General features: G+C 41.6%; 1 protein-coding gene across 7 annotated transcripts in view; it reads left to right on the forward strand.

Moving 5' to 3' along the window:
- The window catches only part of CHRM3 (cholinergic receptor muscarinic 3), a 474,710-nt gene that overhangs the window by 321,394 nt on the left and 140,801 nt on the right, over positions 1 to 12,515 (forward strand). The window contains exon 2 of one of the 7 annotated variants that reach the window (XM_074947051.1): positions 6,943 to 7,049. The exons of the other annotated variants lie outside the window; for them this stretch is intronic. The gene's annotated coding sequence lies outside the window, so the exon portion shown is untranslated. The remainder of the gene's footprint in view (positions 1 to 6,942; positions 7,050 to 12,515) is intronic. 7 annotated transcript variants of the gene reach the window in all.

Genomic DNA, 12,515 nt, shown 5'->3' on the forward strand with positions numbered 1-12,515 from the left:
GATCCATAAATGTAATACACCCTACTCCATACTTGCAAATTGATTTTTCCGATGGTTAATTACCCTCCCTGTTAAAAAAATTGTGTCTGTTTCTAATATGTCTTCTTTCAACTCCAGCCACTGGGTCATGTTATGCCTTTCTTTGTCAGATTGAACAGCACTTTAGTGTCTGAAATTTACTCCCTTAGAAGGTAGTTAGTTGTACACTGTAATCAAGTCACCTTTCAGTCTTCTTTTGGATAAGTTAAACGCATTGACCTCCTTAAGTCTCTCACTGTGAAGCATTTCCTCTAGCTCTTGAATTATCTTTCTGGCTGTCTTCTGCATCTACTCAACATCCTTTTAAAAATGTGGACACCAGCATTCCAGCATCGGTCTCACCAATGCTGTATACAGAGGTAAAATTGCTCCCCTACTTCTACCCACTATAACCCTGTTTGTACATCCAAGGTTCTCATTAGCCCTTTTAGCTGCAGCAGTATACTGGGAGCTCATGTTGAGTTGTTTCTCCACTATGACCCGAAATCCTTACCAGAGTATCTGCTTCCCAGGATACAACCCCTCACCCCATTCTGTAGGTATGGCCTTTGTTCAAAAGATTTGTTCATGAAGTCTGGAGTTCTGATCCTGAAATCAGATCTGTGTAGGCAGGTCATTCTACCCAGGTGGAGCTCTGCTGACTTCTGTGGGACTCTTCCTGGACACAGAGATTTGCCCACACTAATCCAACTTCTGGTTCAGGCCCTACACCAAGAAGTCCTGTATCAGTTATTTCTACTTCAGTTGCATGCTGATAAATGTTTCAGATGACCTGCTTTCTTCTATGCTGTGAAATGTATATGATGGCTAAAACAGTATTGATAAAAATATATGCAAATTTGGCATTAATAATTTAGTTGCCCTATAAAAATATTTAAACAGCGTACAGTCAGATTTTTGCCCCTTCTACTGTGTTTTCTACATATTTGTGTTTAACGTGTCGCAAAGATTTCAGTGCTTTCTAAATGACTGCATGCTAATAACATTAGTGCATGTCTGCTATATTAAATAGTTATATGGTGATGTACGGAAACCATTATTCTTTAAGATGTAATGTTATCTGTGAAGTAATGTCTGTACAATAGCAATTGCCTGATTTCACTTACTGTTGAATACAAAGCTGATGTGATTACATCAAAGAATAATGGCCAATATCATTCCTTTTAAGGAATATGACTTCAGTGCTAGAGTTTTGATTCCCACAGAATATTTATCAAAATTGCTTCTAATTAATTGTTTGTGACATGGTAGTGTCCAGATCTAAGAATCATAGAATCATAGAATATCAGGGTTGGAAGGGACCTCAGGAGGTCATCTAGTCCAACCCCCTGCTCAAAGCAGGACCAATCCCCAATTAAATCATCCCAGCCAGGGCTTTGTCAAGCCTGACCTTAAAAACTTCTAAGGAAGGAGATTCTACCACCTCCCTAGGTAACACATTCCAGTGTTTCACCACCCTCTTGGTGAAAAAGTTTTTCCTAATATCCAACCTAAACCTCCCCCACTGCAACTTGAGACCATTACTCCTTGTCCTGTCCTCTTCTACCACTGAGAATAGTCTAGAACCATCCTCTCTGGAACCACCTCTCAGGTAGTTGAAAGGAGCTATCAAATCCCCCCTCATTCTTCTCTTCTGCAGACTAAACAATCCCAGTTCCCTCAGCCTCTCCTCATAAGTCATGTGTTCCAGACCCCTAATCATTTTTGTTGCCCTTCGCTGGACTCTCTCCAATTTATCCACATCCTTCTTGTAGTGTGGGGCCCAAAACTGGACACAGTACTCCAGATGAGGCCTCACCAATGTCGAATAGAGGGGAACAATCATGTCCCTCGATCTGCTGGCTATGCCCCTACTTATACATCCCAAAATGCCATTGGCCTTCTTGGCAACAAGGGCACACTGCTGACTCATATCCAGCTTCTCGTCCACTGTCACCCCTAGGTCCTTTTCCGCAGAACTGCTGCCTAGCCATGTGGTCCCTAGTCTGTAGCTGTGCATTGGGTTCTTCCGTCCTAAGTGCAGGACGCTGCACTTAACCTTATTGAACCTCATCAGATTTCTTTTGGCCCAATCCTCCAATTTGTCTAGGTCCCTCTGTATCCTATCTCTGCCCTCCAGCGTATCTACCACTCCTCCTAGTTTAGTGTCATCCGCAAATTTGCTGAGGGTGCAATCCACACCATCCTCCAGATCATTTATGAAGATATTGAACAAAACCGGCCCGAGGCCCGACCCCTGGGGCACTCCACTTGATACCGGCTGCCAACTAGAACACAACTATAAATCTGCTAGAACAAAGTAGTGGTCCATGTATTCCACCTATACTGCCTACAGTAGCAACCTACACCAAATGTTTTTTGGTCACCCCCCCAGCACCTCTCCAGACCCAGAACTTGGTAGGGGAGCCACCCCGCCCTGCACACAAGCTCTGAGGGCACTGTGACTCAGGTTGTGGCCCCCCCACATGAAGGCTTGCAGAAAAACTGCCAGGAGGAACCAAAGACAACCAGAATGCATCTACACAGCAAGCAGCAGACTGTGGCAGTGAGATTCAGAGCCCAAGTCAACAGATTCAGGCTTGCAGGGCTCGTGCTACAGCACTAAAAATAGCTGTGCACATGTTTAGGCTCAGTCCCAAATGTCTACATGGTTATTTTTAGCACTGTAGCATGAGCCCAGGAAGCCTGAGTCCGCTGACTTGGGCTCTGAGATTCACCGCCGCAGTGTAGACGTTCCCCCAGAGGAGCAGCTGCAGAAACCACCAAAGCAGGGACCTACGGACAGTCAGAGAACTTTTTCAGTTTTGATTGGACTTTCTCTGACCTGTGTTAATGGGCTGTTTGCTATAACCCTCCCATTCCTGCTCCTTTACAGTCTCTCCACCTCAGCTTCACTCCTGTCCCTCTTACCCTCTTCTCCCCGGACCTGTTCCCCTCACCCTTTTCCCTTCCTTTCCCTTTTCTCTCCATTGATCTGGTTGCCTCATAACTAAACCCACCAAAGAAAAAATCATGGCACTAACATGACATTTGCTGCCGTCACACAGTTCACCCTGCTTTTGCATTCTACCCTTTCTCCTACCCTTTGTCTGGCTGATCTGTTTAGATTGTAACCTCTTCAGGGCAGGGACTGTCTGCTACTCTGTGTTTGTACAGTGCCTAGCACAATGAGGCCCCACTCTTGATTGGTCCTTAGGCACTACTGTAATAAACATAATAATAATATCCACCATAATGTATTTAATTAAGTACTATACCATAAGAGGAAATTTACTACTTGACCCAGTTGCTGGTCAGCTTTATTTGTATTGTACCTAGTGTAACTTCAGGTACATGTTATGTATCTATAACTATAAAATAGTTTAATAGCGTAAATGCTTCTGGTACTGAAATTTAACATGGTCATATTTGCATAAATTCATAGTTGTTAAGGCCAGAAGGGACCATTAGATCATCTATTGTGACCTGCATAACACAGGTTTTAGAATTTCACACAGTTACACTTGTACTGAACCCAGTAACCTGTGTTTCCTAAAAGAAGGTGAGTTACTAAGAATCAGGTCCTGGTCTATTGTAAGGCCTCTTTCCATTGCTTTGGTAGTTTAAAGGACTTGAAAGCTGCCTTTAAACAAATAGATGAAAATTCCTCTGATATTGGAGAGACCTTGGCTGGCACAGAGACAACAGAATTTAGAGGAAAACTTTATTGCTCTAACCGGCACTGGGATTGAGGTTGGCCTAAACCCAGCCCCAGAACTGCTGAGCCAAGAATTGGTTCCTTTTGAGGATATATTTCCCACTACTAGCAGCATCACCTCACAGCGACACCAAAAAATTACTGAGCACAAAAGGGGATTCAGCCCATAACATCTAATTATCTTTTTAAACTTTACAAGCTATTTGTCCCACTAATATCCTCCAGGAGTAGGTTCCACAGGTACGTTATCTACTGCTTATAAAATATTTTATTTGACATGTTTTAAAGGCCTGTTCTTTTAGGCTCGGATTGATTTAGAATCCCAAAGAATTAGATGAGATTTGGACAACTAACTCCCTCAAGCTCTCTTGAAAATCCCATCTGTATCCTTTTCTCATCTTAACTCATCAGAGTATTCTAGGGCACTATGTTTGTTGCCCCTTTTTTCTTGCATTATTGTTAAAGGTAAATAGGAATGCCTGACTCCTCTTTTGGGAAGCACATGTTTTATAGCATTCAGTTCTTAAATTACGCTGGTCTTTAGAGGAAGTGAGTAGTAAATGATGTTTTTAGACTCAAGTATGACAGCATTACATTCCTATGCCAGAAGAATTTAAACTGTGACCTTATTAGAAGTAATAAGTACTCATATTCCTTCATTAGGTGACTTATTTTCTCTTAAGAAAATGTGCTGACTTGTGATACTTAAAAAAAAAAAGTGTTTAGTTCATATATTAAGATGGACTGAAAATGTTAAAAAAATCCTGCCCTTACCCAGGAACAATACAAGTGTCAAGGAGAGTTTATTATTTGTGTTATCTGTTTATTATTTGTGTTAGCTCATCTCTAGATTTCATCCATAAAGCAGAGAAGATTATTTACCCCTCCAATTGAGCTTATGGCCTCATTAACATGAAAAATGCCTCTGAATTTACAAGGAAATTTCTGAAAGGTGTAGAACAGAAATGTCAATTCAGTTAAAGCCTGAGGCTGTTTGAACTGAATCAAATTCTTATTTTTGAGTTTTGGCCAAACTGGTTCCAAAAAATAAAAGCCCCAAATCATGGTTCCTCTGCCCAGTTCTGAACCTGAACTTAAACCAAGCACTTTTCTAGATGCTGAACGATGGATAATCTTTTTTAAACTGTATGTTTATCATCTGGGCCTAGAACCAAGTGTGAGAAATCTCTCAAAAGTGCTTCTTCTTAGGACACATCCAACCCTATTTTGCAGACTCAGCAGGTTTAGGTAGTTTGGCTAAAACTTTGAATAAATATCCAACCAGCTTTTCAAAGTTAGCTCAAACTCCAGATTTTTGAGGTTCTCCCATTGCTTGTAAGAATGAGACTAGACAGTGGTTTTTTACCTGCCTGCCAAGAAAAAGTGCAGTATATGTCAATAGTTACAGCTAGTTGGAATAAACCTTGCATACTCCAATTGAAATACAGATATGAGTGGAAACTGTATTAATCTGGGATGATTTAACAAATAAAATAAAGACCCCAAAGAAACTCCTTATCTTTGTTAAAATATTCTAAATCTTTTTTCCCTTTTAAATATATTGTGCCATATATTCACACAATGCCATTGTGTAGTCGCGATGTTCCCCTTAAAACATACCAAATACATTACAAGCATACACTTAGCCTCACAGCTTCCCTGTGTGTTTGGTGGTGTTATGCCTACTTTTTTTTAACAGATCAGAAACTGGGGCACAGGCGTTAATTGACTGGTCCGAGATCACATCGGGGTCTGTGGATAGAAAGTTGTACAGAGCTAGGAAATGAATGCAGGTCTCGTAACTCCCAACCTCTGTCTTTATCACAAGATCATTATTCATTCCTATGTAATTAGAAATTGCATAGTTGTTTAGCAGGGTCAACACGCTCTAGAAGATAAATGGTAGGTGGCATGCTCAGCGGTAGTTGTGTTGAGGATTTTAGTGTTTGCCTTGCCACATGGTGTTCTCAAATTCTGTTTCCACATGGGATTATTTAATTATCTGTGATAGCGTGTTTCACTTTGTTTTTAGAGAGAGTAGAAAAAAATCTTGTGCAGGGCTAGATTTCCAATTAGGCACAGTAGGCACGTGTCTCGGGGCACCGGCATTCAAGGGGTGCCTTACCTCTCTAAAACTGTGTGCAAAACAATGGTTAGCTGTAGGCAGATGGGGGCGCTGAAGATGCTGTGCCTAGGGGGTGTAAGGTATAAATCTGGTCCTGATCTTGTGAAGAGATTACTATGAAAGTAGTGTGTTACTTTTATACTAGCCTGCCGGATGGTCAGTAAGGCTCAGTTTGTAACACTGTTGTCCCTGAGACTGGTGGCCGGAGGTTTGAGTCTCACATAGTGCTGCTACTTGGGCTCATACCCAGTGTGCTGCTCTGTTAGAAGTGTCATTCTTACCATAAGAAGTAAAACTCCCTGCTACTATGCTGGTGATTGTCCAAGGTGACATTGTGTTGTGTGCAGGCTTACATATATTAGGGTCTTGTGCCGGATGGAATCAGATGTGCTTTAATGTGTGTCATAAACCCTAACACATGTGCATCTCCAAAAGATGAATAGGAGCTTGGGATTTGGGTCAGAAAGACCAGAGATTATCATTTAGGCCTTCGAAGTCCTGGATGGCCATAGTGAGTGGTATAGTGATGACCAGGACATCCTGAGAAGCCATGCAATGTTTGCAGTGACACTTTTTGAAAAGAAGAGAGAGAGAGAACAGTTGCCCTGGCCATCAGTTCCTCTCATAATAAAACATGTTATAATGCCCAAGACTAAATGCAAACTATTTCTTATCATGTAGATGCTCCTGGTTTTGCCCACCACACTTATTGCACTGCAAATCACTAGAGCAGTCTGTCTCCTAATATATTATACTCTCATCCCACAAACACTTCTGCACTTGTTTAACGGTGACACATGAGTAATCACACCAGTTTAAAGTTAATCCTGTGCAGAAGTGTTTGCAGCCTATTACTATAAAATTAATATGTTGTAGTTTTTATGCTTTGGTAGCTTCAGGATGAGAAGCTTTCCATTAATATAAAATATTCTGCTGATGGTGATTACCATATTTAATCACCTTGTGATACACTGACAATTTAATAGCAAATTCTGTTCTGTTTTGTACACAAACTATTCAGTTTTAAGGCCACTCAATGGTCAATATGCACCCAATCTGTACCCCTTTCTCTTTGAAACAGGAATAAAGTCCATACTATCAGTTCCGTATGTACAACTCATGAACATTTTGGCAAACTACACTATTTTGTCCAGTAAGAAGGTTTCCTGAGAATAAATCCCTTAGAAGGTAAGAAAGAAGGGAAATAGAAAAACATAAATGAAATCTACAGCTTCTCCAAATGGTCTGCACAAAAGTGGAGGGCAGGGAGAGGGCATTATACTTTGTTTTGACCTGAAGTTCCTCAAGAATCTGGTGGGACTGAGATGAAAAATATTTCAGAATTTATTTTCCATTACATTAATGACTGGAAAAAATTGTTTGATTTGTTATGGAAAGGTTTTGGAATGAAAAATGTAGTGTGCTGAAAAGCTAGGGACCAAGGTCTGCTCATTCCTGCCTGTGGATGTCATTAAAATCTCTGGTGGAGCAAATAGCCTAGCAAACATGTCTTCAATCACAGCAGGGTGGCAGTTGTGGGAGAACAAGACTATGGAGGGTCACAGACATTTTTACAGAGTGTACAGTTGCTTTAATTGATTACACCCCATGAGAAATGCATTGTTTTTGTAGCGTTTGGCAGTCTAAGATGCTTCAGGCTACTTCTGAGACATACTCATTACAATGTTAAGAGAGATCTCTCTTTGGTGATATTTAGTAATTCTAGGTCACATTCTGTGACAAAGAGAGGATTAAATGAACGTGGATGAGCACACTGAGAGTTTTTGCAGCTACGTAAGAATACTGAAATGGTCCGGACAAAACTTGCACACTTTATGTAAGGAAGTGCTTTCAGAAGCGTGCTGCTTCTGTGCATGGAATGTCGTACTGTGCTACGGTTGGCATTGTTGATGCTACATTTTGGGTCTGAGAGCTCTTCTTTTGGAATCAAAGACAGTGAAGAAAAATTACATTCACACTAGCTGTCCCAGCAGCTCACCTCAGAGCTAATTAAGGAAAATAACCATTTTTAGTCTAAGGTGCCTTACTAGTCCATCATCTGGTATCTTGCCTCTAACAGTGACCTCTTCTTGGTGCTTGAGAGGAAGGTAAAAATCCTCCATCCTACCAATTGTGCAAATGTATATGGATGTGATGGAGATTCTTTCTTGTCCGTTGAGCTGATCAGTTCTTTGGTGTGTGAGAAATTACAGCTTCTATTTTTTAATAAGCGTGAACCAAGCTTATGTCTCTAGCACATTGGAATGGCGGAAGCTAGAAGCTTTGCTAATGTGTTCTAAGTACAGTGCACCTGGACTAATCTTGAGACTTCTCTACTGGCTGCACGTAGAATAGTTTTAAGGATTCTTGTGCTTCTCACAGTAGCAAGGTAATGATTCCAACAGATGGAAATATAATACAATGTTATGTTAGAATTAAGTTGTTGAAAAATAAAAACAGACACTCTGGTCAAACCTACTCATATCCTTGACTCTGCCTCCCTGTCTATAGTAGGGAGATTTCTCTTTGTCTGCTTCATGGTTATGGCAGGGAAGATCTCATTGAGATTGCAAACATCCTACTCTGTATAATTAAATAGCAGTATATTGAAATAATGTCAACTCCACCAGAATTAAAAAAAATCTCAGAATCTCTGCTTTGTATATTTTCAATTTGGAAACCAAATTCTCCCTACTATAGGTTAATTAGATAATGCTTCGTATTCCAGAGCACTTGAAACAAAACCCCAGTTAGTGTTCCCTTTCTAATATCAGTCTACTGGAAGTCCTTTAGGACCAAAATCTATCGTAAACTATACTCCTGGTGTAACAGGCTGTCAATGTTTGACTGAGAATAAGAGGGAAAAAATGAGGAAAAGTAAAGTGAACTCATTTAGTTGTTTTTTGTCCAATATTCTGATGTCCTCCATGGAAAATATCTGGGTTTATATCATAAAAATAATCTCTTATATTATCTCCATGCCACTACTAAATTTAATTTACCCTTCTTTAAAAGCATCTAGCTGCTGAGTAGACTCTTCTCCTTTGCTTCTGAGCCCAAATCATCTCTTCAATTAATATCAGGTTGAATTATTTTCTTCTTCCATCACAACACTTTTGATAAGATTCTGATTCTCATTATCTTCAGAGGACCAAGCCTATTAATGCATCTCCTTTTTCTAAAGTTCAATCTGATCTCAAGAGCCATTGGTTTCTATCATACCAGCTGATTATGTTTTCCTGACCATAACTGAGTCCTGTCTCAGATCAGTGGCTGCTCTCTTTGTTATAGGTGGACTTTAATTTGCCAATAGACTTGAAAAACAAGGGTGTTTCGTACAATACTTTTTTTTCTTATTGTTTTTTGATTGCTTTAGATACTTGTTTTAAAATGAAGACATAGGTGCTTCTTCTGCTTAATCCCGAAGGTATATATTTAGTATTATGACCTCAGATTTAAGAACTGAATACAGTTCAAAGGGACGATGAGCTGCAAGGGAGAATGCCATAATTAAGTTTATATTGTAAGCTCTTTGGGGCAGGTATATTGGGTCTGATTCTCTATTGCCTTGACCTTCTTATAGCCATTTACACATCAAAAGTGTGTAAAAGGATAAGGCAATGGAAAATCAGGCCCCTGTTATTTTTTACTTATATATAGCCTTTATGTGCTACATAAATGAGAATATTCAATAGTGGGCATGTCAGGGAAGGAAATGTGTGATCGGGGTTCACTGTACTCCCGTGATCTCTAGCTGCTGTAACTGGAGGTGGACAGAAGTTGCTGCTGAGGCTGCTGTAACGTACTACAAGGGCTGAACTAGATTCTGGGAATGCTCCTCTCACCAATTTTCTATAGCTCTAACCATCACACATACCTTATGTCTACTTCCCATTGTAAAGAATGTCTCGTCTTCCTTACCTCTGCTGCTTTTATTTTTTCCACCTGTGTCTGATAGCTTTGTTTAGGGGTAACCCAGAGTAAATACAAAACTAAATTTGTGTCTGAAATGAAATCTCATGGGATTTACCACAAAATCTCAAGTGAGTTCCATCTCATAACATCCTATGTACACATAAATGTATTCCTTTCTCTTTACCTCTGCTGCTTCTATTTTACTGAGTACTCTAGCCTCTGTCCTTCTGTTTACCATACCAACGTAATACTATCTTTTTGTTGATAGAGCACTCGGAGGGCCAGACTGCCTAGCAGAGCACCTTAGCTCCAGCCCTTGTCCTTTGGTCAGGATGGTATAGGTGCCTGGTTCCTGAACCTAACTGGCCTGGGTCTCTGTCTTTAAAGGGGACATGGGAAGGGATGGGCCCTCCTTCTCCACCAGGTCCTAGCCCAGGGCCCTGTAAGAAGCAACACTATCAGAGTCTTCCCAGCAGAGGGTCTAAGTCTGCTGCCCTGAGCTATTTCCTACCTGTTTAAAGTTACCATACATCCAGATTTTCTCAGACATTGCCTCTTTTTGATCCTCTACCTTCTGTCTGGACAGATTTTTCAAATAACAGGCAGCATCCAGGATTTTGGAGAGCAGTCACTGCAACTCGGAAAGAGCCCTGATCGGTCTGCTTCCTGTTTGGTCCTTCCTCTGCAGCTGCCAGATCCCACCCTCCCTGGCCCCAGCTCTGAGCCCTGGGGAGGGGGTCCTGCAGAGAGATACTGTCTGATGGCTGATCCTGCATCCTGGGCTTGTGCCAGCTGGCCTGCCTCCAGGAAGTGAGCAACACTGTCCCCCACCTCCAGTGAGTACCTCTGCCGCAGGTACCCCATCCAGCAACCCCTCCCAGTACACGCACACCCAGCACCCTGCCTCCAGTTTCCCCTCTGTCTCTGGCAGTGTCCTCTTTTTGGGAACCTGAAATATGATACTTATGTGCCCCTTCAATTTGGGACATGGCCTCTGTGACAGGTTTCAGAGTAGCAGCCGTGTTAGTCTGTATCCACAAAAAGAAAAGGAGTACTTGTGGCACCTTAGAGACTAACAAATTTATTTGAGCATAAGCTTTCGTGAGCTACAGCTCACTTTATTGGATGCATGCAGTGGAAAATACAGTAGGGAGATTTTATATACACAGAGAACATAAAACAATGGGTGTTACCATACACACTGTAACGAGAGTGATCAGGGAAGGTGAGCTATTACCAGTCGGAGAGAAAAAAAACCTTTTGTAGTGATAATCAAGGTGGTCCATTTCCAGCAGTTGACAAGAATGTGTGAGGAACCGTGGGGCGGGAATAAACATGGGGAAATAGTTTTACTTTGTGTAATGACACATCCACTCCCAGTCTTTATTCAAGCCTAAGTTAATGGTGTCCAGTTTGCAAATTAATTCCAATTCAGCAGTCTCTAGTTGGAGTCTGTTTTTGAAGTTTTTTTGTTGAAGAATTGCCACTTTTAGGTCTGTAATTCTGTAATCGAGTGACCAGAGAGATTGAAGTGTTCTCCGACTGGTTTTTGAATGTTATAATTCTTGACGTCTGATTTGTGTCCATTTATTCTTTTACATAGAGACAGTCCAGTTTGGCGTATGTACATGACAGAGGGGCATTGCTGGCACATGATGGCATATATCACATTGGTAGATGTGCAGGTGAACGAGCCTATGATAGTGTGGCTGATGTGATTAGGCCCTATGATGGTGTCCCCGAATAGATATGTGGACACAGTTGGCAACGGGCTTTGTTGCAAGGATAGGTTCCTGAGTTAGTGTTTTTGTTGTGTGGTGTGTGGTTGCTGGTGAGTATTTGCTTCAGGTTGGGGGGCTGTCTGTAAGCAAGGACTGGCCTATCTCCCAAGATCTGTGAGAGTGATGGGTCGTCCTTCAGGATAGGTTGTAGATCCTCGATGTTGCGTTGGAGAGGTTTTAGTTGGGGGCTGAAGGTGATGGCTAGTGGTGTTCTGTTATTTTCTTTGTTGGGCCTGTCCTGTAATAGGTAACTTCTGGCTCTGTAATCTGTTTCTTCACTTCACCAGGTGGGTACTGTAGTTGTAAGAACGCTTGATAGAGATCTTGTAGGTGTTTGTCTCTGTCTGAGGGGTTGGAGCAAATGTGGTTGTATCGTAGAACTTGGCTGTAGACAATGGATCGTGTGGTGTGGTCTGGATGAAAGCTGGAGGCATGTAAGTAAGTATAGCGGTCAGTAGGTTTCCGGTATAGGGTGGTGTTTATGTGACCATCGCTTATTAGCACTGCAGTGTCCAGGAGGTGGATCTCTTGTGTGGGCTGGTCCAAGCTGAGGTTGATGGTGGGATGGAAATTTGTTGAAGTCATGGTGGAATTCCTCAAGGGCTTCTTTTCCATGGGTCCAGATGATGAAGATGTCATCAATGTAGCGCAAGTAGAGCATTAGGGGACGAGAGCTGAGGAAGCATTTTTCTAAGTCAGCCATAAAAATGTTGGCATACTGTGGGGCCATGCGGGTACCCATAGCAGTGCCGCTGATTTGAAGGTATACATTGTCCCCAAATGTGAAATAGTTATGGGTGAGGACAAAGTCACAAAGTTCAGCCACCAGGTTTGCCGTGACATTATCAGGGATACTGTTCCTGATGGCTTGTAGTCCATCTTTGTGTGGAATGTTGGTGTAGAGGGCTTCTACATCCATAGTGGCCAGGAGGGTGTTTTCAGGAAGATCACCGATGGT

Source organism: Natator depressus, chromosome 3 (assembly GCF_965152275.1).
Source record: "Natator depressus isolate rNatDep1 chromosome 3, rNatDep2.hap1, whole genome shotgun sequence".
Lineage (NCBI taxonomy): Eukaryota > Metazoa > Chordata > Testudines > Cheloniidae > Natator > Natator depressus.